General features: G+C 39.4%; 1 long non-coding RNA gene across 1 annotated transcript; it reads left to right on the forward strand.

Moving 5' to 3' along the window:
- The first annotated feature begins 9760 nt into the window (after window positions 1-9760).
- Window positions 9761-22869, forward strand: LOC148655626 (uncharacterized). Its single transcript, XR_015940756.1, has 2 exons — window positions 9761-15542; window positions 15677-22869. It is a non-coding gene; the product is annotated as an uncharacterized LOC148655626 (long non-coding RNA).
- The last annotated feature ends 766 nt before the right edge of the window (window positions 22870-23635 follow it).

Below are 23635 nucleotides of genomic sequence, written 5' to 3' on the forward strand. Positions count from 1 at the left end.
GTTTATTCAGCTACAGCATTGGTTGAGCAAAGGATGCTGCAAAATAGTGCTATAACATTACAAGCTAAACACTTGCTGTAAAACAGTATGACCCAGACAATTATTACTTATTTATTTATTGTATTTTAATACAATAATAATGTAGTGAATGTCTGCATGTGTTTGGTATAGACAATTCACAGACTCAAGAGGTATCATATGGCTTTTAATTTTAAAGTCTGCAAGCATGTGTACAGGAATAGTACAGTTTGGGGGTTTTTCATTGGCTAATGTATTACTGTTTGTTGAAACATTCTGCACAATGGTGGTTGTGACTTTAAGCAATGAATTCCCAAGGGCTGAACTCCAAAGTCCTGGTTACAGCACACCACCCCTCTAGTGCCACTGCTGAAGACGTGTCCAGTTTTTGCACAGACAGCTTTGGGGGAGGTGAGGAATCACAAATGGAATGCTCTTCCCAGCTATTGCCACCCCTCCTAGGTCTGTTGTTCCTTTTGTTCCCATAAACTACAGCATCAGCTCTTTTCAGAGAGATGTCTGCAGACAGCTTACAACCTTGCTTTGCAATGGTGGGCATCAAGGGTCAGTGAATTTGCAGGATTTCATTCCAGCTCAACTCTCAGCCATCTAGATGTGTTCATTCTTCGTTCTTTTGGAGTAGGTGGGTCTTATCTTTTTTTGTGAAAGCAGATACCCTGCTAGGATCAGGTCTAAATCCTCCTGTTATGCCTGCTTCCCCCCTCCCCAGATGTCTCACTCAGGGGTCTCCCACAGACGAGAGCAGTTCCCTGGTTTCTGTCACGCAAGGCTGGTATAAAAGAGATTCTGAATAAACGAGACCCATTATGACTCTGTGCCAAATGCACAGGTGGTCACTCTATTCTCCACACTATCTCTGCTATTTCCCAAAGCCTTGCTGGAGAAGAGAGTTAAAGATTGTGGTGTAAGTGATACAGCACCACTGTATTTAGTCCTTGTTGAGATCTGCTCTGTAGAAAGCTATAGTATGTTATACAGCCCATCAAGCTAAAGCAAAGATGGAAGCACGCGCTCAGCTTATCTCAAGCATTGATGTTTAGAAGCAAATCCTGATCAGTGGTTTGTGGCATCAGAATGTCTGTGTCTCCTTTCCAAATGAAGGGGTTGTCTTTTTGCAGACGTCGACAGATGTTCATCATGGTATTAGTTAACTGCTGCACAAAGCAGCAAGGAGAGTAGATGAGTCCCAGAAACACAAATGTTTAGTGATACGGAAGAGGGTTTGAAATCTTAACTGCCTGTGTAGTGACACTGTTGAAGATGAACTCAGGCTAGTCAATCCGCGTCTCTACAGCATCACTTGTGGACTGCAAAAGCACTGCATTGAAGGTGGTTACAGTATACTGTATATACTAGCACACGGTCAATAACAAATATTTGCAGAGCGTTCTAACCAACAACATTTCATTAGGAATTCAAATGTGGTGGGGTTTGATATACAGCATCTGTCCCAGCTTCCACCCTATGTAGAAGGTACTTCAATTTCCCAGTAGCCATAGCTCAGATCATGGGTCCTGCAGTAAAGGAAGCTAGCTTTTGTCTGTTACTACAGAGTGTAATGCACAACCTTGTCGTTTTTATATTTGTGTGATTTAACAATATAGAACTGTTCAGGGTCTTGTTACCCCTCCTGTCTATTGAAGGATATTTAGCCTCTCTGGGCAATTATGAGAGCCAGGCTGCAGAAGAGCTACTGTACACACAGTATTATTTGACAATTGAGTTTCGACTTTAAGTGCATCTCTTCAGGCTCAAATCCAGTGCTCAAGTGTTGGAGCTGAGTTTTCCATAAATCAATCAAAATAATTTAAGCTTTGAAATCTCCCAACAGTGACAGTTAAGAAAAATATTATTGACTCACCATTATATTATTTATTACATTTTTTACTACAATTAAAATAGTTTGAAGCTCATTTCCATTACCCTGTGCATCTGATAAACAGGGATATCATGTGTTTCTGATCTTATTAATAAGGTATTTTCAACCTTTAATTTTCAACCAGCTACATATATATCAAACGCCATCACTTAATAGTGATTTAATTAGTAAAATGTGACCTTTGGCGTTAGCATCAAGCATGGAATTGAGTGTATCTGGAAACATAACAGCCTAATTTAATTTGATTTATTTTAAAACAATGAATTGTGTTTAATTCTCCTACCCATTTTGTTAAATGACAAAAAAGTGTACACATTAATTTAACATGAATATTTCAAAGCAGAACCTGAGAACACTTTTATGAGTGAAATTATTTAAATATTAGAAAAAGATGCAAATAAAAATAAAAATAAATAAAATATGTTGATTGCATAAGTATTCAGCCCCTTTGCAACAGTAAGCCTAAATTAGTTCAGGTGCATAAAAATAAGTCACACTCTTATTTGAATGGCCTCTGTCTGTGTGCAGAAACAGTGTGTCACAATTTTGGAATAAACGCACCTTTCCCTGTAGCATTGTGCAGAATTTCAAGCACATGTTTAACCACAAAGACCAAGGAGCTTTCAAATCAAGTCATTTATTATGTTGCAGAAAGGCTAAGATCAGGAGAAGGGTCTAAAAACTTCAAAAACACCGATTGTCTGTTTGAGCATGGTGAAATCGATCACTGAGAAGTGGAGGGTGTATCGCCACAATCAGGCACAGCCTAGATCAGAGTATCCCTCCAAACCAAGCCACCAGGCAAGGAGGAAACTGGTTGGTTAGGGAGGTTATAAGGTTAAACAATACCTTTACAGAAGTTGCATAGTTCAATGACTGGGTTTGGATAAAATGTCAATGAGTTAACAATATCCTGGTTACCCCACACATCTACCCTCAATTGTGGAATGACAAACCCATTTGAGGATACAAAAAATATGTGGCATAAGGTTGTACTGTATGTTGAAATGAGACCAAATCTGAACTTCTTGGGCTGTCGCAAGTGTAACATCTGACACAAACTCAACCCAGTCACCTCACCCCACACATCACTAAGACAGCATCATCCCTACTATCAAGCACGATGGTGGCAGTGTGACGTTATGGTGCTTCTTCTCATCAGTAGGGACATGGAAGCTTATCACTACTGAAGGAGAAAACAGAATATTGTTCAGGCAAATCGTAGTGGAAATTATGCGTAAGTCCGCTAAAGACCAAGAACGGGAAAGAAAATTGATCTTTCCACGGGACAATAAACCATTGATCTGTGGAAAGATAAATGTTCAAGGTCAAAGCTACTCTGAAGTGGCTTAACAAGAAAGCGAATGTCGTTGAGTGACCTGACCAATGTCTTAACTTAAATCTCATAGAAAATCTGTGGCAAGACATGAAAATTGCTGTCCATCAATTATCCTCAACCAAACTGACAAAGACTGAGAAAGACTGCAGAGACGAATGTGTGTAAATTGCATCAGCCCTCTGTGGAAAAATTGGGGAAGTATATCCACAAAGACTCACACCTATGGTATAGTTCTATACATTTTAAAACATGTTTTATTAGCTCTATGTTTCATGTGGAAAAACAGGATGGAAGTTTTATATTACTGCGCACTACTACTGAAATCATCTTCCTTATCCATGCCTAGTAATTCAACTTAGTAATGCCCATTTTATTCTTATGGACTCTCTTTTGTGGTTTTGTGGCTAATGACAAGCTAAATGAGCTGATTTCCCTGGCGTCTGATTTGTTAATATAACTGGTTTATTTAATATATTTTATTTGAATTACCTCAGATTAACCTATGAGAATAAAATTAGTAAACTGGAGTTAGTAAACCTTATTTACTGTATTTCCTGCGGTAAATGCCTAGCCATCTACATTGGGGAAACAGGAAGGAGACTCGGAGACCGCTTCAGAGAACATGTTAGGGCTGTGAAGATTAAAGATTTCTCCAAGCCCATAGTTTCTCATTTCACCTCTAACAATCATGATCACACTGATCTCTCCGTCTGCGTTCTCAAACAAGGGTTTCTTAACCCCCATAGCAGAAAGACATCAGAAACTAAAATTATCCTGAAATTTGTTTCACACCTTCCCCCTTCTCTCAACGACAGACTTGTTTGCTTCTAATTCTCTCTCTTCATTTGTAGGTTTCGTTTCACACCTCTCCTCACCTCTCTCGACCTCGCACAACCCGATTGGCCACTCTTTCTCTCCCCTGCTCCCACCTCCTCCTCTCTCCTGGCTTTTGTTTTCCATCCTATATTATCTTTGCTGACTGCCTTATCTTTCTTACACCCGAAGAAGGCTCCACAGCTGAAACCTTGTGTTTTCTTTCTTCTCTTTTCAGCATGGAATAAACCTATTACTTGTTCCTTTGCAGCCTACGCATGCTGACGCAGCTCCCCACCTGAACTATAGTATATGACAAGGCAATGATGGTGCCTGTTGTGGCTTTGAACATCGTGGTTATTATGACGTGGAGCAGAGACTCCTAAGGCTTGTGAAACTAATGATCACTGTAACATTTTCCCCTTTCTTTTTTCCCCTCAATACACTCTCAGAACTGCAGTCCTCTTTATTTAAGTGTTCTTCATGCACATTAGTGCTAATCATTATCTTAAACAGAATATCCAAGGTTAAACTTTTAGTCAGAGGATAACAGATTGAATTAATCGTATAATATCGTGTCTGTAGTGAAAGTCTCTGCTTGCACAGATGATGAGATAAAGAGAATTATGAACAGATGAGAGCCAAAGGCATCTACTTTATCTACTGACAGCAAAGGAACACCTTCATGCCCAATCAGTCCCTGCTAATGAGACAAGATGGGGCAAGATGGTGAAACAGCAGTCACAGGCAAACTGTCTTTTTCCATCTTAGCAGCCTGGAAACTATTAGTGCCATACTTAATGCTTTATTAGGAAAGATAATTTATGCTTTGGTACAAACTAGAGAGCATTTTATTAAATAGAAATATCTGTAATTTTAAAAGTCTGTGACGACATGTAAATTAAAAAAAAAAGGCCTGTCAAAACGAATTGTTTTATCAGACTGCTCATTTTGAACCAGAATTCAACCAAGACAGTTCAATAAAACAGAAGAGTGGCTGCAGCAGTAGCTTGTAGTTCGGAAGGCAGCAGCGTGGGGAGTAAACTGACTTCGAGGGTGCTTGTAATGACCGTTGTTTTTGACAGGTTTGATGTGTTCCTTTCGTGTCTTCAGTTACCTTTTAGTTAAAGCCTCCGATGCTCCTGTTATAACCAGCGCCTCTAACCAGACCTAGAGGGCTACAGTCCAGGGGATGCACCCTGTCCTCTTTCCCCCTACTTGGACTCCAAGAAACAGGGTACAGGGGAAACACAAGAGGCAGTCGTGACAGGAGAGGACGCTTTGGCAAAATGAAGGACCATCCATGGATGTAGTTCCATCCTTTTCTTCACTTTTGGAGACGGAGGCCCACCGGGTTACTGGACAGAATAGTAACCTGTTTCATGAGAATATCCATGCTGGATTTCTCTTTCGGCACACTGGTTTTAAGTAACTGGGGTCCGTGAGCGAGAGAATACAGACGGAGGATGGATGTGAACAGCATACAGACTGTCGCTTATCTTTTTGATATGTGTATAAGTTTGGCAGTGAGCTCATATTTACTGGGTTTGTTGTTTGCAGATTTTTAAGTAATTTTAGAAGTATATTTCCATTTTGTAGAAAGGTTTGTGATGAAGAAAAGATTATAGAATGAAAAGTACATCATATTTGACTTGCAAAATGTGATTCAGCTCCTTCAGTTCATCATTCCTTTTAGAAATGATGCAATGTGACCTAGCCATATGGAGCAACATTTGATCACAAACCACAAGGAACTGAATGACATGAGCTAGAGGAGGTTTTTTTTTAGGTTTAACACAGGTCCCCAGCAGTAGGAAATGAATGCAATTAAGTCCCAACAACACTGTTTGCTATCTTTGCACCTCCACGGCACCTAAAGTCAGTCACAGAGTCATTTTACTGTCAGCCAGAAGAATATGAAAATCTTGTAAAATCTTGTAAAATGAAATTGTGAGGCAGCGATTTATCGTGGCGACCACAACACAGGAAAGCCTTGAAAATTAAGTAACTAATTAAACCAATGAATAACTACTGAATGTATATTATATAACTACTGTATATACTCTATCATGGTTCCTTATCTGGTTCCCTGAAGCATTGTTTTATTTTTCTAAGAATTGAGTGGTGCTACATGGTTTATTATTTGTCATTCATTAATTTTCTACACATCTCCTGGGGATTTCCCGAAAAATCTCATTTGTGAAGCATTTTCCAGAGCAAAGTTTCTCCATCTTGTCACAGTCCAATTTCAAGGAACTGTTTCTGTACAAAGACCCTTTACACTGGGCAGAATAATTAACAGCTGGCAGCATTCTCGTGTGCGTTTTGGTGTTCTGTTGCGGTTTTATTACCTATATCAACAAAAATGTAAATTAAAACTTGAATATAGGTATATGGTAATTCTTCCGATTTGATAAGAATAACTCTTCATGCATACAGTAAGTATCCAGGCACCTCAGGCTGGACCTCATCTCAAAGCTAAGCTAACTAATAAATGCATGGTGTAATCCCTCCATGTGGTACAGGGACAAAGCGTGGATTTCCCAGCAATGCCAGTAACCACTCACACAGCTGAGAAGACTGGAGCAATTAGAGTGAAGCACCTTGTTTGAAGGCATAACAGCAGTGCATGAAGCAGGAACGTGAGCACTAAAAACTATTGTATAATGCCTCAATAATCAGCAGTGGGGATTTAAACATCCTTGTTAGCAAAATAATTTCTAGAAACATTTTCTTGTATTTATCAAAATCATTATTTTTTAAAAGTTCCTTAACATAAATCTGAACAATATCATTTTTTGTCTTTGCTTTTTCATATGTTTTGTCCTAAGGTTTTAATGCTTTCCTTTCTACTATCCTGGACTATCTTGTAAGTTTATTCCAATCAAATTCTGTTTGTGAGGTGGCATTTCCTAACCTGCATCCTAAAGTGCCGTAAGGAATACAGAAAATAAAAAGTAATTAAAAATGCATTTAAAACAACAGAATGTGTATTTACATAGAACAAGAAAACTAAGATTGGTTTAATGATTTTTCATAAAATAAAAGTAGATGAGTTTAAAAATATTTACTGATTTTAAATTTGGACAAGAATTTCATGGCTTATGTACATAAACAGAAAACAATTCTTGCTTACCCATAGTTTTGAACCTAATTTGTGTTACGAACAGCTGAATAGCAGCTGCTCACCATAAGGTGTGAAAGACAGAGCATATGTCTTCAAATGATCTCTCTGCAAAGCCTTGGTAAATTAATAGATTTTAGAATCCTGTTTTACAGGTAACTAGTGCAGTGATTGCAACAGAGAAGTGACAGGGTAAACTGACTGTGAGGACATGAGCCCGCACTGGAGACTTTTGACTGATTCTAGAAAAAACAAAGATGTGGATAAGTACTCATCATCAGACATAAATAAGCAGGATGTGATTTGAGCAATATTTAATAAAAACAAGTCTTTAACTGTACTCGGATTATTGTGAATTGCGGGGCGATATACAGTAGCTGCTGGCAAATTTATATCCTTTATAGAAATGTTTATCCTGATTTTATATCCTGGTAGCATGATATTAACAAGGATCCAACTGTTGGAGCTTCTGGGTAAGGTAATACTGAGTGATGTCAGTATACAAATGATTATTTTCAGCAAATTCTAATTCTTGATCCCTTTATGTAAGTACTTTGGATTAAATGGTAAAAACCTCTCATCTCATTTTTAACTGCTTATACCTGATGAGGGCTGAAGAGGTCATAGGCTGATCAGGTCAGACCAGACTTCCCTTTCCCCAAAAGTCTCCTGGGGGGATTCCCAGGCACTTCCAAGCCACCTGGAAGACATAATTCCTCCAGAGTCTCTAGGGTCTGCCCTGGGGTCTCTTCTCAGTGGACCATACCTGGTAAATCTCGAGTGGGAGGCACCCTGGAGAACTCATCTCCCCTCAGCTGGGTCCTCTCGATCCAGAGGAACAGTAACTCTACTCTAAAGGTCCTCCTGGACTACCAAATTCCTCACCGTATCACAGAAAGTCAGCCCAGCAGCCCTACAGAGAAACCTCGTTTCTGCCACTAGTAACCGCAATCTCATTCTTTCACTTACTACCCAAAGCTCGTGACCATGGGTGATGATAGGGACGTAGATCGACTGGAAAACCAAGAGCTTTGTCTGAAAATTCAACCCCTGCCTCACCAAAACAGTTTGGTACAGAGTCAGCAGTACTTTAGCTGCTGAACCAATCCGCTGGTCAATCCCACAATCCACTTTGCTCTCACTCGTGAACAAGACCCTGCAGTACTTAAACTGCTCCTCTTGGGGCAGCTGTTCCCCCCTCACCTGGAGAGAGCAATCCTCAACCCAGCCTTTTAATGGGCTTGCTGCCCGCAAGGTGAAGGATGGGGGTGAGGTGCGATGCCTGTTGGAGATAGAGGTAGAGGAGTTTATTGGCATATACTGTATATGTACATATACATTAGAATTCTTATATGTGCCGATCTCTTGGGACATGCACAGTACAATGGACAACACCACACAATGTAGAAAGTACATTACAAAATGCTACAGTACATAATAAATAGTAACAGCCAGAACAATATACTGTATACGCTGTAGAGAACAATAAATATGTGGTAGTGAAAAAAATGGGATGTCAGGCAGGAGTGGGACTGATCTGGACGGACTAGATGAGCTTCAGGTATTATCTTAAAATGGAGATAAAAAAAATTTAAAACTAATCAAAAACCAAAATTGTAGCTATATGGAGCTCTTTAAAGTGTGTCTTTGGTCATGTAATTGTGGGTTTACAGAAAGATTTTAGGAAGCATAGATTAGGGTATAAGTGAGTTTTTTTGTAGTAAACGACCATTTTAAATGTCATTGTCAACGTAACCTTCTGGACTCATGTTTGCAGTGTTACAAAGACTCTTGTTTGACATTCCCAATGATGAAAAAATGGTTACTTTCATCACACCTGGAATAGATTTCTATCCTATTTTGTATTTTGTACTTTTTTCTTTTAAAGGCAGGTGATGGTATTATGATCAGAATGATGTCCTTTGTATTATAACAAGAAACAAATCTCAAGACTGCATTTCACCTGTTTTAAGTGAATACCACAGTGAGATTTGGAGCTGAATTTCAGATTTTATTTCTTACATAGTGAGCCATGTAACATATTTTCTAGTGAAGGATTGTTTTTTTAATATATTTTATGTACCACCATGATAATCTTAAAATTATAGCAATCAAGTTACTTGTAAACTTATTCCTGCATTTGATGTGTATCCCAGTGGTTACTCAAAGCAAGGATGACCTCGCATCTGTAAAAAATTGTTTGCATCACATCTTGTGTTAACAATATGTATGCCCTTGTCATTCTGGCATAACACGGAGACTGCAAGCACCTTCAAATTAAGTTTTTGATAACAAAAAGACGAGAAAGGAAAGTCATCCAGCTGCTGGAAGAGTAAGTTGCATGGGAAGGAGAATTTTAATTTCTGTTATCTGGCTAAAAAGAGAGCTCTGCCAGGGGAAACTGACAGGCAGGGGCGGATTAACGCATAGGTTAACATAGGTTGTAGCCAAGGGGCCCCGGATTGATCAGGGCACCTGATTTGCCAGAGTATTTTTCAAACGGACCTCTGGGCCTGATCAGGGGCCTCTGATTGGCCGGGATATTTTTTTTTAAACGGACCTGTGGGCCCCCCTTGGTCCATAAAAACGTTGAATAATTTGTGAACTAATGATTGGTTAGATGCAATGGGTTTGCAGTTCAAATTTATTTTGGCGGATTCATCGAGTGATCTCTGGTGCAAGTTTACGGTAGCCAGCCTCAAAATGTGCGAACAGCACGGCGGTTGAAAGAGCAGGATCTACTTAAAAAGATCCCCAGATTGACTGGTTATTTCAAGTTTGCTGAGCCGGACCCCGATCCTGAATTTACGGCTAACATTGCGGCCAGTGCTACGACAACCGCGGTTGAAAAAGTGAGCTGCAGCGAACTCGAGCCTGGGCGCAGTCTACATCCACGCCGCTCATGAGGACGAGCCAGCTCCCGCAACGGGATCACAGGAACATGAGTCAGAGGCAGAGCCATCTGAAACGCCACCACCATCCCCACAAGACCAACGAGCCGTGTCCGAGTCGGAGCCATGGCTGTTGCACCTGCTGCCGTGGAGCTAACAGAGGCTGCAACAGCAGCTGCCGCTTCCTACGGCTCGGACCCAGCATGCTGGGGTACAATAGATGGACAGATGCGGGCATACTGGGCTAGATGGGGCCCGAAATCGTGTCAAAACCAAGACGCTGGTGTTGCAGCGTCGGAAAGACGACGAACTCCAAAAGAGGTATTTCTCTAAAGCCCTCTTCAAAGGGAAACTCGGAAATGGCGAGTGTGTCAGGAGAATGGCTGCTATATTCTCCTTGGAAAGGTGCAGTGCTTTGTTTCGCATGTAAATTATTTGGGGACAGCGATGATCAGTCCGGACTGACCGCAGGCTATAGTGACTGGAGAAATGCCGCCGCCGCACGCTTGGCTGAACACGAAGTGTCGGAGCGCCATAGAAAGGGTATGGTTGCATACGTTATGCGCTGTGCTGATAATGGTCTAATAGATTCAGAACTAAGAATACCGTTTGACAGTGAATATGAATATTGGACTAACGTCTTGGAAAGGGTGGTTGCAGTGTTGGAAGTTTTTAGCAGAGCGAAACGTTCGGGCGCCAGGACAACGGGAACTTCATGGGTGTCCTCGAAGTTATCAGCGAGTTTGATCCCTTCTTGAAAACCCACATAGAGAAATATCTCATCGTCGATGCCGTGTATGGACTGTTTTGACTCTATTGACTGCAATGGACTTGCGCGAATCGGGAGTGTCCTGCTATTCTTGAAATAATGCGCTCGAACAGGGTGCTCATTGGTCTCTGCTGTGCTGATCTCGTCGTTGTGTATCGTCGGTTTCAAAGTAAGCGTGCGCATGATTTCTGTTGTCAGCTCGCAGACTGGCTGTGAATCTGATTTATTGGTTGCATTGCTGTATTTACATTACAGGCTATTGTACTGTAGTGTGTGTCTATCTGGGCTCCCTGTGTACGTGTGTGTCCCTGCCGAGTTACATTAATCCCCTTGTTTAATAATCTTTAGACTGGGTAGCAGTTCTTACCTTGAGTTCATTCCAAGTGAACATAAATCTTACATAACAGCAATGCTAGCTACATTTCTAATGATCCTCATTCAGGTAAAAGATTGTGCTTTCACAGCTTTTCCCAGGCACCTGGAAGCAGTAGCACTATGAATTAAGCCAATTTAACAAAATCATGAATTCTCCTTACTGCAAATCCAGCTATAGACCACTGTAAAGTGGCATCCAACGAGTCTGAAGTTACATCTTCTTTTTTCCTTATTACAATTAGTTTGATCATTTTATGATGTTGCTTTCTGCTTATCTTTGCAATTGACCTAATGTACCCAAGCAGAACACGTTGATCAGAATAGAAAATGTTTATGTAAATCAAGTTTGCTATTTCTTCCACACTTAGATTTATTTAGGATAAATTGTCTAAATATCTTCATTATTTTAATTTTGAATTGATTTCAGAAATTGATAGTGTATTTTACAAAGTGTCCAATGTATTCACTGGGGTACTGTATACATGTTCTTTTTGGCAAATCATGATAATAAGCTAAAATATTTCGGATTAAATCTGATTGTCATGAAAAACATGAAAATGATCTTCAGTAGATAGTGAAGGGTGGCCTCTCTGAATGTTTGATTTCCTCTGCCTTTTAGAAAAAACACAAAACTATTTTCCTTGCATATTTGAAATCTGTCTTGATTACGCTGCCATCTAGTGGTCGAAAGTAAGGCTGTCTTCTCTCGTTTTTACAAAGTAAAAATACGATATGAGATGGCTAAAGTACACTCTGGACTTGCACAATATGAAATACCTGTAGTCCACTTTTTAATTCAGTCAAGACATTTCTCACCTCTCTTCCTCATCTGATGTGTAGTAAAGCTGTTGACCAGAAAGACAACCATCCATCACTCTGATGGATGCTGTACATCAATCAGTATGGGATGAAATGGGTCACCCCTTACATGTAAAGAGTTTCCTGATCATTCAGGATAAAAAGGGTTATATACAGTTTTAAGGAATTTAAAATTAGAAACTAAATAAAGTATCCTTAAACTATTTCATAATGCTGTGAATGTTTACCATCAACTGGATAATGGCATTCTCTCTTTTTTGTAAATCAATGTAAGTTAATGATTCCTTCTATGCATGTTGCTTTCCACTCAATGGATTCAGCTGTTGTCTGCTGCACAGGCATTACAGCTCTATCATGTGTCTGTTATTAATCAATGAACTTGCTTATCTGGGATATTAGTTTGGCCTGAGAATGGCTTTTTGCATTGCCATTATTGTGTCCGTGGCCACTGAAAAGACTTTTGCACACCTCTGTTGCTCTTAATTCTTTTATTCACCTTTTGTAGGTTTCCACCTCCTTCCAGTTTTCTAAAGTTGTATTACCAGGAAACAAATGTCATGAGTTTGTCACATGATTTTATGCTTTGTCTGCTCATGAACAGGATATGCAACATTCAAAAGTACAATTTAAAAACCTTTGGAGTATGGAGTTTTTCTGAACAGGACTATAGACTAAAACCTGTCATTTATATTGCAGATCTGTTCTCTGTAGTCAGACACTACACAGGTGAAGAACTGATTTTCATATCACTTTCACTTCTAAAATATGTTTAGTTTGTGATTGGCAATAAAGGATGAAATACAAATAAAGATAATAGAACAAGTAATAGGTTTATTCCATGCTGAAAAAAAGAAGAAAGAGAACACAGATAATAGAGACTGGTGTTTGTTTGCCTTGGATAAGGGCATTTGCAAAGCAAAATTAATATGAAATAGAAGACAAAGATAACCGACTTCTAAGAAAAGGAGATCAAAGTTACAAACAGAACATCTCGAAGATCTCTTACATTCAGATTCTGATGAATGTTACCCAAGACAGCTGTTCATGTGAACCATGTCCTGATCAAAAAGAAATATCAGAGGATCTTAGAATTGTAGAGATGCAGAAAGCTTGAACAAGCTACAAAAGCATTTCTGAAGACGTGGGTGTTCATCAATTCACAGTAAGACAAATTGTCTACCAATGGAGGAAATTCAGTACTGTTGCCACTCTCCCTAGGAGTGGGCGTCCTGCAAAGATCAGGACAAGAGCGCAGCGTGCAATGCTGAAGGAGGTGATAAAGAACCCGAGGGTAACCGCAAAGGATCTGCAGAAATCTCTTGAACTTGTCAAAGTCTCTGTTCATGTGTCCACTATAAGTAAAACACTGACCAAGAATGGTGTTAATGGAAGGACACCATGGAGGAAACCACTGCTCTAGAAAAATCAACATTGCTGCATGTCTCAAGTTAGCAAAAGACCACCTGGATGTTCCACAACGCCTCTGGGACAATGTTCTGTGGACGCATGAGACAAAGGTTGAACTCTTTGGTAAAAATGTGCAACGCTATGTGTTGAGGAAAAAAACTACTGCACACTAACACCAAATTCTCATCCCAACGATGAAGCATGGTGGAGGGAGCATCATGGTTTGGGGCTGCTTTGCTGCCTCAGTGCCTGGACAGCTTGTTATCATAGAGGGAACAATGAATTCAAAATTGTATCAAGAACTTTTACAGGAGAATTTCAAGATAGCTTCAGGTGACGGAGCGCCTAGAAGTTGGGTGATGCAACAAGACAATGACCCAAAACAGGAGTAAATCAACAGGTGAATGGCTTAAAAAGAAGAACATTTGTGTTCTGGAATGGCCAACTCAGAGTCCTGACCTCAACCCAATTGAGATGCTGTGGCATGACCTAAAGAGAGCTGTTCATGCAAGGAATCCCAGAAATACCAATGAACAGAAACAGTTTTGTAAGGTAGAATGGTCTAAAATTCCTCATAACTGTTGTGCAAGTCTCATCAGCAGCTACAGGAAACATTTGGTGGAGCTTATTGCTGCTAAAAGAGGTTCTACCAGTTACTAAATACAAGGGTTCACATACTGTTTCCAGCCTGTACTGTGAATGTTTAAATTCAGTGTTCAGTACTGACAAGAAGTACAATTGTTTGTGTGTTATTAGTTTAAGCAGATTGTGTTTGTCTATTATTGTGACTTAGTTGAAGATCAGACCACATTTTTATGAGTAATTAATGCAGAAATCCAGGTAATTCCAAAGGGTTCACAAACTTTTTCTTGCAACTGTAAGTGGTTTCTGGGTGGAGGTAGCATAGCATTGTGCCATGGGAAGAATTACAATGATGCTGTGAATTATGTTCTACGTGACGTTTGTGACACAGGCAGAGGGGTGATGTGCATGCAGGTAAGCTGTGATGTAGGCAAATAGTGCAGATCTCTGGTCAAAAGCAAAGTGTGGTACAAAGCTGGAGAGACAGAGGTACAGCACAGTGAAGGCATTCCACGATCATAGTCGAGACAAGCAGGCAAGGTTTGTAGCACAAGAAATAGTTCCATTAAGATACAGCCTCTTGTTCACACTGCCCCCGATGTCTTCTCTTTTCACCCTTGGCCCCATTCTGCCAACATCTGGCCCCTGAGTTGCAATAGCTTAAAATCCCATGCTGACTATTCTGTTTATAGGGCACTGTTGACTGAACTACTTTATATGACTGATCTAAGCACGTCTCTACATCAGTATGTCAATCTGGACTCTAACTGCTGTTCCTGATGCTGGTCGGTCTCTCTTCTTTGAGGTTCCACTCCCCTACTGTAGCAACCAAACGTGCCCGATGGGTTAAAGGACAGTCTCACATTCGTGAAGTTTCTAATGCATCTTTCAATATTAGAGATGGAAATATTTAAATGTAGTTTTTTTTTGTATTTGAAAGCAAATGTTGAGGTGCATCTTTTTATCCGTGACTGTATTTAGCATGATTTGTGGCCGACTGTAAGTATTTAGGCTTGTGAGACTTATACAAAGATGAGATGCTTCTGATACAACATTAGAAAGGTAAAAGATCACCCTTGTCAACCTTAAAACCCCTGATATTAACATTTATAATGTTCTTGTTGCTGCAGAAAGTCCCCTTAGTGGATCACAGTTGCTTTAAAAAAATATAGATTGACTTACAAAACTTTAATCTGTGTAAATGATGTTAATGCGATTTAAATATATATATATATATCACCTTTGTTTTAACTTTAGTAATTGAAACAAAACAATGAAAAAATAGTTTCAAACTGGTTCATGCATATTAAAAAGGAATAAGAGACTATGTACTATACATCTTGTTTCCATTTCAGGCTTTGCCTTTCATATTAAGTTTTACTCATGCTGTATGATATTGTGGTCTGTCTGTAATTTGCAAGGCTGACCTTATAATTGATAGGCTGAAATGTACTATTTACTTTTCCTGTCTGATACACAACTCTGTATTTGTTAACACTGAGATTGTTAAATAGCAGACAAGAAAAAACTAAGGATAAAAATAAGGACATAAGAAAGTTTAGAAAACAAGAGGAGGCTATTTGGCCCATATGGTCATGTCCAGAACTGACTTGAGTGAAATTAAATTTGAACTCTTAAGTACATTTCCCCTTTTTCAAAATGAAAGGTCAATTTCTCTTCACTAGGCTTGAAAGAGAGGACAAATGCCCATGCCGGTAATTTCTTTTTTGATTACTACAGACTATTGAAAATCAATACAACTCAGAAAATGTTAAAATGTTTACATGTAGCATCTTGTCTAAAAAAGGAGATATTACTCTTTTTCCTTATAGAACAGAAGGGTTCATGAAGTCTCCCTCAAGGTATGCATTTGGTGCCCTCTGGTGGATATTTTCTTTTTCTTCTGCTTTCCTACTTCCGTTTTGCATGAGGTAAGGGTGGGTTTATAAACCCCAAATGATATTAACCACGTCCACCAGTCAAACACTGACAGCAATGTAACAATGTACTTGGCTTACAGTGTATGCATTTCATCACAAGTGACATACAGTATATGTACCCATTATGCAGTGACCACTCAAACAATTTGATTGGAGCACATGAAAGACAAAATGATTGGAAATAGACAAAACAGTCTAGCACTCTCATGAACATAGCTAAATGACAAAATGGTGATATAATAAAAAGTAAAGGTCCAAAGTGAATTACAAGATATCAAAAAGAATGAAAACAAGAAGGAAGTAGATTTATCTCCTAGGAATATACAGTATATAGGAAAAATAAATGTTAAGGTATTTTAAGTGAACTTGAAAAATATTAGTGTTGTAAGTTATAATTATTAGTTAATTAAGCTTGATAACCCATATAAGCAAAAGGCCTCAACGTCTAAATACGTCACCTAGCTGGTTCTTGAAGAAAGCCAAAGTAAAAGATTCAACCAAATGGCTTGTTAGCTTGCTCCATACTCCCACAACACTTTGAAGTGCTTCCTGTTCTATTTTAATGAAGCATGATTCAAATGAATTATGCTTGTCTAAAAAATCCAACACTTTTACGTGGAGGAAATTGTAATCCTATAGACCTTTCTCATGGCAATAACCAACTGCTGCCACATGATGGCACATAACACACAGAAAATTCAACTACGGGACAAACATATGAATGATTTTGTTTATGAGCTTGGTTTAATACAGTTCATGAAAAATACATGAAACCACATGTACCTTCATATGCTGAAATCTGTTTCTCAGTGATTTAGTCTAACCATCAGGATTGATGAATGAGGATTCTGGAGTAAGAACAAATGTAGTGTGTCCGTTTTAGGCACTGGATATTTGAGTTGCACATACCAGGTAAGATATGTTGTATTCAAATAGGAATTGTGAACTGCATGATAATGTATTCCACAAGACAAAAACAACAACTGGATTTTTGCTGACTATGGTACCGTAGGTAACCATGGAAGTGTCTCAAGGTATCTAGAGACAGTGGGTAGGTCCTAACTAGTGTCAACATTCCACTTCTTAGAGCTTCAATCCAAGGGTTTGCTAGTTGTACTGTGTGTGAGATACATTGATCAAAAGAATCTTCTGGTTAGTTAAGTTCTGAGTAAATGATTAAGTGTGTCCAAAAGGTAGAATAGAAGACCGAGACGCAGAGAAAGTCTTTAGAAAAAGAAACGGCGCAGTGGTGGCTCTGTGGCTGGAAGGTTGCTGGTTCAAATCCCGCGGCCGGCAGAGGAATCCTACTCCGTTGGGCCCCTGAGCAAGGCCCTTAACCCCAACTGCTCCAGGGGCGCTGTATAAATGGCTGACCCTGCGCTCTGATCCCAGGCTTCTCTCCCCCTATTAGTGTGTCTGCATCTCATGGAGCACAAGCTGGGGTATGCGAAAAAGACAGATTCCTAATGCAAGAAATTGTATAGGGCTAATAAAGTGATCTTATCTTAAAGCGAACAGAGAGGAGACAGGAGGACAGAACATAAAATATGTTCCAGGAGAGATGTCCTCATCCAGATATATCCATAAAGAGCAGATTAGAGCTAAGTATTTGAACCTTCCTAAACGAGATTGCTATTCAGAGTTTGTTAGGGAATCGGGGAAAAGTCCCTTGGTTTAAATAAAGCCTCTCCTGGTTTGTGGGTGCATTTTAGAATAGGGAGACAAGTTCCCTTTCATTTTGTGGCATCCAGGTTTACGAAGAGACAAAATAAACCACAAACTGTATCTATTTATTGTAGAAAGTTGCTTTATCTTATTCTGGTCTTTGTAGACCTTATGAGTTTGAATACTTGGTAGCGGTCTGGGACATTTCTGGTTGGTCTAGACATAGGCTAGTGGAAAGCCTTGTCTGTAAACCTGTAGATATAGTAACTTGTATTTTTGTGATGTGTGTTGTTTAGTCTGTGTACTGTATAGTGTTTTTTAATAAGTTTTTGTTTTACCAAGTGTGCCTTAATTATTACTCTTTTCACAAAAGCTGTGCTAGAGGATAAAGAATTCACATGCCTCTTACTATACAAACTGCTTAGGTATAATCTTGGCTAAATCTTTACAAATTGGGTTAGGATTATTTGTTTTACTTATTGATTAATCCGCTCATTCATTTCCCTGTTATTAATCTTTTTTGTCCTCTCCCCACACCTGTTTGTAACAATGCTTAAGTAACAATAGTTTAAAGAATAATGCAATTCTAGTCTCAATTTTTTTTTCATGCTAAAAACTTATATTTAGAAGCCAAAGGAGTATATACCCCTAACCAAATATTCAACTCAGTATTTCCTGTAATATTCTAAAGGTTGATACAGGACTGCAAATACAGTGGGGAACCTCTACAGTATATCATTTAGTTTTTATTATTTCTTTTTCAGACGTGTTACAAGCTCTCACAGTCATTCTTTTCTTGCTCTCAACATTAAACTTCTAAATTGGAGATTTTTATTGGTGAAGAAGAACCCAGTAGGACCTCGTTAAGTCATTCAAGATTAAATGCAAATTATTTTATGCATTTTCAGTCCTTTAATAAATTGTTAAAAAGGTACAAAGACGATGTTACAATGAAGTCTAGATTATATTTGACACACATTGCAATATGGTTTATAACCAATAATATTTTAGTGCACTGAAACTGCATGCAATTATTTACATGCTCATTATGTATACTTTGTTTTTCAGAATTCTATCACACGTTGGGTGACATTGTGCTGTGGGAGTTAGTCCTGCAGTCTCACATTTCTTGGGTCCTGATTTTGATTTTAGACAGGGGTGTCTTCTGTTTTGACTCTCCTATTATCCACATAGGTTTTCTTTGAGTCCTCTGGTTTTCACCTATGATCCAAAGACATGCTGCCATAGATAATTAAATTAATTAACTACTCTACTTTGCCCTGCTGTGTGCTAGCGTATGTGCCCCACAACAGAATGTCAAACCCAGGGCTCATTCTGGCTTGCCAGTGTCCTCTTATTACGAGGAAGTTTCTGAAAATGGTAAGATGTACTGTATGTATGTTACAAGTGTCACGATCGTCATCCCTCCTCTAGGCGGCGCTCCGACCCTTTTATGTTTTAGTTTCATGATCACGTACACCTTGGATTCACTGTATTATTTAAACCCGGTGCTCCGGAAGCTCAGGGCTCTGCATTGGAAGATGGAGGCCCTGCCTAGCATCAAGTGGCCCTACATCTGCGGCTTGAAGATTTAGGCTTCTGATCGGTGTCCTGACCCAGCTGAGTCCGGGGCTCGGAGCGCCTGCCCTCATTATTCTGTTTTGACCCCCCTGTTCCCGTTCTGGATCCCGTTCCGGATTTTAACCTTGTCTTGTCTTGTATGGATCACTTGGCTTTGGATTTTGTACTTCTCCCTTGGACTGTTTTTGACTTGTTGGCCTGCGCTTCCCCCTTGCACCTGATCACTGTCAGCACCTTCCCGTTTACCATCCCTTCCATTCCTATCCGTGTTTTCCCAGTAGCCCTTTTCCAGTCTCTTCCAGGTTATACCGTCTGCACGGGGTCCTAAACTATGCACTACATGGGAGCCAAGCCCGGCTCCTGTTACAACAAGTTGCAACTGTTATACAGTTACAAGGAAATATGGTTATTTCACAAAGATATTTGATGTTTAGTGCAGTATGTTATAACCTTGGAGAACAACAATGGAGAATTATTTTCTCGTTACTTTTTTATATCATATAAATGGTAATGTTTGATCCCCAGCCTGTCAATGGCAAACGACGTGGTGGTCATTACTTAATGTTAAGAAAAGGTAAAGATATTGTTTGACATACTGTACTTTTGTATTGTAAATTATTAGTAAGTGTTAAAGAGCAAAATATTTCAGTAACTTGCTGAGATGTATTTTAAGGCTTCTGATTATTGAAAGTGGCAATTAATTATGAAAACTCATTTGCATACGCAAATTAATTCAATCTCAATTTAATAAATGACTCCAACTTCAGGGCCACTGTATTTACACAATTAGCTTTGTATAGGCCTTCCAGGAACAATGCATGAATAAATGAGACCAAATCACAGTAATTAAAGCTTTGGTTATTATGTACAAACTCATGCCACACCTTCATGGCAGCATTGTCCCAGTGGTTTTTCTTATAAATGTACAACACACGACTGTTTCCCACTCAACGCCGGATTTTTGGTCCCAATTCAAGTTTAGGATGAGTGATTATTTTTTTTATTTTTATTTTTTTACACATATCTGAATATTTTCTGGGAAACTCTCAGGGGGCTGGATGGCGTGGTGCACCACATGGTAAATGTATCCTAAAACAGTCTGTCAAATCAAAATTTGTGACCAAGCAGAATTGAATCATATTAACTTATAAGATCTTTTCTGAATGGTCTGGATTGTTTCCCACATACTTTTTGGTTTGGGGAACATGTCAAAATCTGATGCCCAGAGAGGTTCAGATATTGATCGTGAAAATGCTCAGTTGACGCCCCAGGTAGGATTAGGGTTAGCATTCACACACTGCTTAGACAATTTAAGCTAGGCGTTGGAGTTTTGGTCCCAAGTGAAGTTCAGGACGCTGATTATTTTGCTCTCCTCTGAATTATTTTTTTTCGGAAACCCTCAGGGTCCTTGATGGTGCGGTGCACTGTGCAGTAATTATATCTGAAAACTGAGACGGTCAAATCAAAATTTATAACAAAGCATTTTTGACACTAGCTCCTTTGCAAGAGCTTTGGTCAAGGGTCTCGATTGTTTCCCACTCCTGCTGTTTGGATTGGGGAACATGTCAAAACCTGATGCCCAGAGAGGTTCAGATACAGAAAGCGGAATTGCTCAAGTTGACAGCCTAGATAGGGTAAAGGTTAGCTTTCACACGCTACTTAGACAATTTTTAAGCTCAGTGCTGGATTTTGGGGCCCCAAGTCAGGTTTAGGACGGGTGGTTTTGTAGTCCTATCTGAATTGTTTTTTTTCCAGAAACTCTCTGGGGTCTGGGTGGCGCAGTGAAGTGTGCTGTAATTGTATCCCAAAACTGAGTCGTGGGATCAAAAGTTGTCACCGAGCATTATCGAATCTCATTTGATTGCAAGAGTTTTGATCAATGGTCTGAATTGTTTCCCACTAGCAGCTTTTGGTTTGCAGAAGACGTCAAAATCTGATGCCCAGAGAGGCTCAGATATAGATTGCGGAAATGCAAAAAAAAACAGGAGCAAATTTCACTCACCCTAAAGCTGACCTGTGTCCCCCAATTCCAGCACCGAGTGTAAAAAAATGTCTAAGTAGTGTGGGAATGATAACCCTAACTCTAGCTCTAACTATGATTTCAACTGAGCAGTTCTGCAAGCTGTCTCTTTAGTCCTGCAGTCTTCAGATTTGAAATCTTTCTCAAACCAAAAATATGAGTGTAAAATAGTCAAAACTCTTGTGAATTCATCTTTTTCAATAATCTATCTTCTTTAGGCCAATTTTCAATCAGCTGAATATAATGCACTGTTAAAATGTTAATCGATTATCTGTTCTAGGCCAGTGTAGTGTTGGGGTTACAAGAACCATTAAATGTTGGCTGCAGTTATTCTTCTAGTTGCACTTTAAATGACAACAGTAAGAGTGTGTACCCATTAGAATAGTATGCAATAGAAACAGCCACAATCCTCAGAAAAAGAAAATTTGATATACAGTATGATGTGGAGGATGGTTTGTGAGCCAAAGAAAAGTCTCTCTGGAAGGGTGGCTAGAGAAAAACCTCTATTGAGAGCAACCAGTAAACATACATGTCTGGATTTTGCTAAAAGGCTTTGGCCTCCTGGTTCTATGATCAAATGAGACCAAAGAGCTCTTTGGCCATGTACACCAGTGGTGGGTTTCATACAAAAGTAGGATGTGAATTCAGAAACATTATACCTACTGTAAAACAGGGGTGGAGAGTCTTTGATGTTATGGAGCTGTTTTGCTTCCACTGGTCCTAGACCCCTTGTTGAGGTCATTGGCTCTACTAAGTACACTCCACTCAAAGTGCTTTACAGGTAGTGGGGACTCCCCTCCACCACCAATGTGTAGCCCCACCTGGATAATGCAATGGCAGCCATAGTACGCCAGAACACTCACCACACACCAGCTCTCAGTGGGATCCCGGGGTTACACCTGGGAAACAACAACCTAGGACTTTTAATGACCACAGAGAGTCAGGACCTCAGTTTTACATCTCATCCGAAGGACAGTGCCTTTTTTACAATATAGTGTCCCCGTCACTATACTGGGGCATTAGGACCCACATAGACCTCAGGGTGAGCGCCTCCTGCTGGCCCCACTAACACCTCTTCCAGCAGCAACCTCCGATGCAGGTACTGACCATACCATAAGCACAGACCAAAAGGTATCAAGGATCTGTAAAGATTCTCTATGGAAGTATTGTATAAGATTCCGCGTAATGTGCTCCAGTCCAAGTTTGTGTGTGATCTTATTGGGTATAAGATCACACCCACTGTGTTCTCCAATCTTGTAAAATGTTCTAAAAAAGGCTGTGCTGTTATCCTAACAATGGGAGGTTGCATGAAGCGCTGAAAATGGGGGAGCCAACAATTGTGGAATTAAAAAAAATAATAATTTCAGAAATATGTAATTTTGGTTGATTCCAATGCATCATTACTAAAGTTAAAATCTATTCTATTTTGCTATAGAGCCCATTATCTGTGTGGATTTTTTATAACTTGTTGTTTCTTGCTCATTTTTATCAAGGGTGACAATTTTGGAGGTGATTTTGTATGGGGCATTTCAAAGAATATTTCTTTGTTGTTTTGTATGTAAGATATTTGTAACTGAGCTCAATGGCACTGATCTTGAAATAAAAGTGGAAGGAGGGATCCAAAAACTAATAATTTTTCTTCTTCAAGAATGAGAATAGAATGAATTTGTATATGGATTTTCATCCGAAAAGATCCCAGTACATTTCACATATACTGCATGAAGGGACTAACTTCATCCATTACTAAGATCACTCGCGGCTGCCATATGTGCCAGTAGCCCCACTACACAACAGATTGGTTGGAGAAGTGAGAAAATACTTCATCAGCTCAAATAAAATGTGGAATATACCACTACCTATACAGTGCATGAGATCATATACCAAGTAGTCAAAACATCATTTTTAATGTCTTATTCAAAGAATAGCACCTCCTACAGCAGTGTCTCCTGTAACCATACTGATCCAGAGAAAAGCTAATAGCTCATCACACCAGTTGCAATAGCGTCCCTGTTTTTATTAGTGGTCTCTTAGCACAGTGCTTCTCATGTCCACTTGGAAAACATACTTGCATGTTCATCTAATCATCTCCTCTTAAAAGATACTGCAGGTACTGGCTGCTCATCTAGGGAAGAAATTATAAACAATATTCAAAGTGCTTAGTGTCAAGAGTATGCTACAGTTCGCCAGATTCAGATATCCATTATAAAGCACGTTTATATAATTGAACCAAGGATGTGAGAAGTAGATTTAATGGGAAATTTTAATATTCCCCACATAGATTGGGGAAAAATCATCATCAGGGACATCAGTAGCTCCGACTGAAATTGTAGACATGACTAATGATCGCTTTATTACTCGGTTTGTCCAAGCACTGTGAAGGTCTTATTGACTT

This window comes from Lepisosteus platostomus, chromosome 8, assembly GCF_059453375.1.
Source record: "Lepisosteus platostomus isolate fLepPlt1 chromosome 8, fLepPlt1.hap1, whole genome shotgun sequence".
Classification (NCBI taxonomy): Eukaryota; Metazoa; Chordata; class Actinopteri; order Semionotiformes; family Lepisosteidae; genus Lepisosteus; species Lepisosteus platostomus.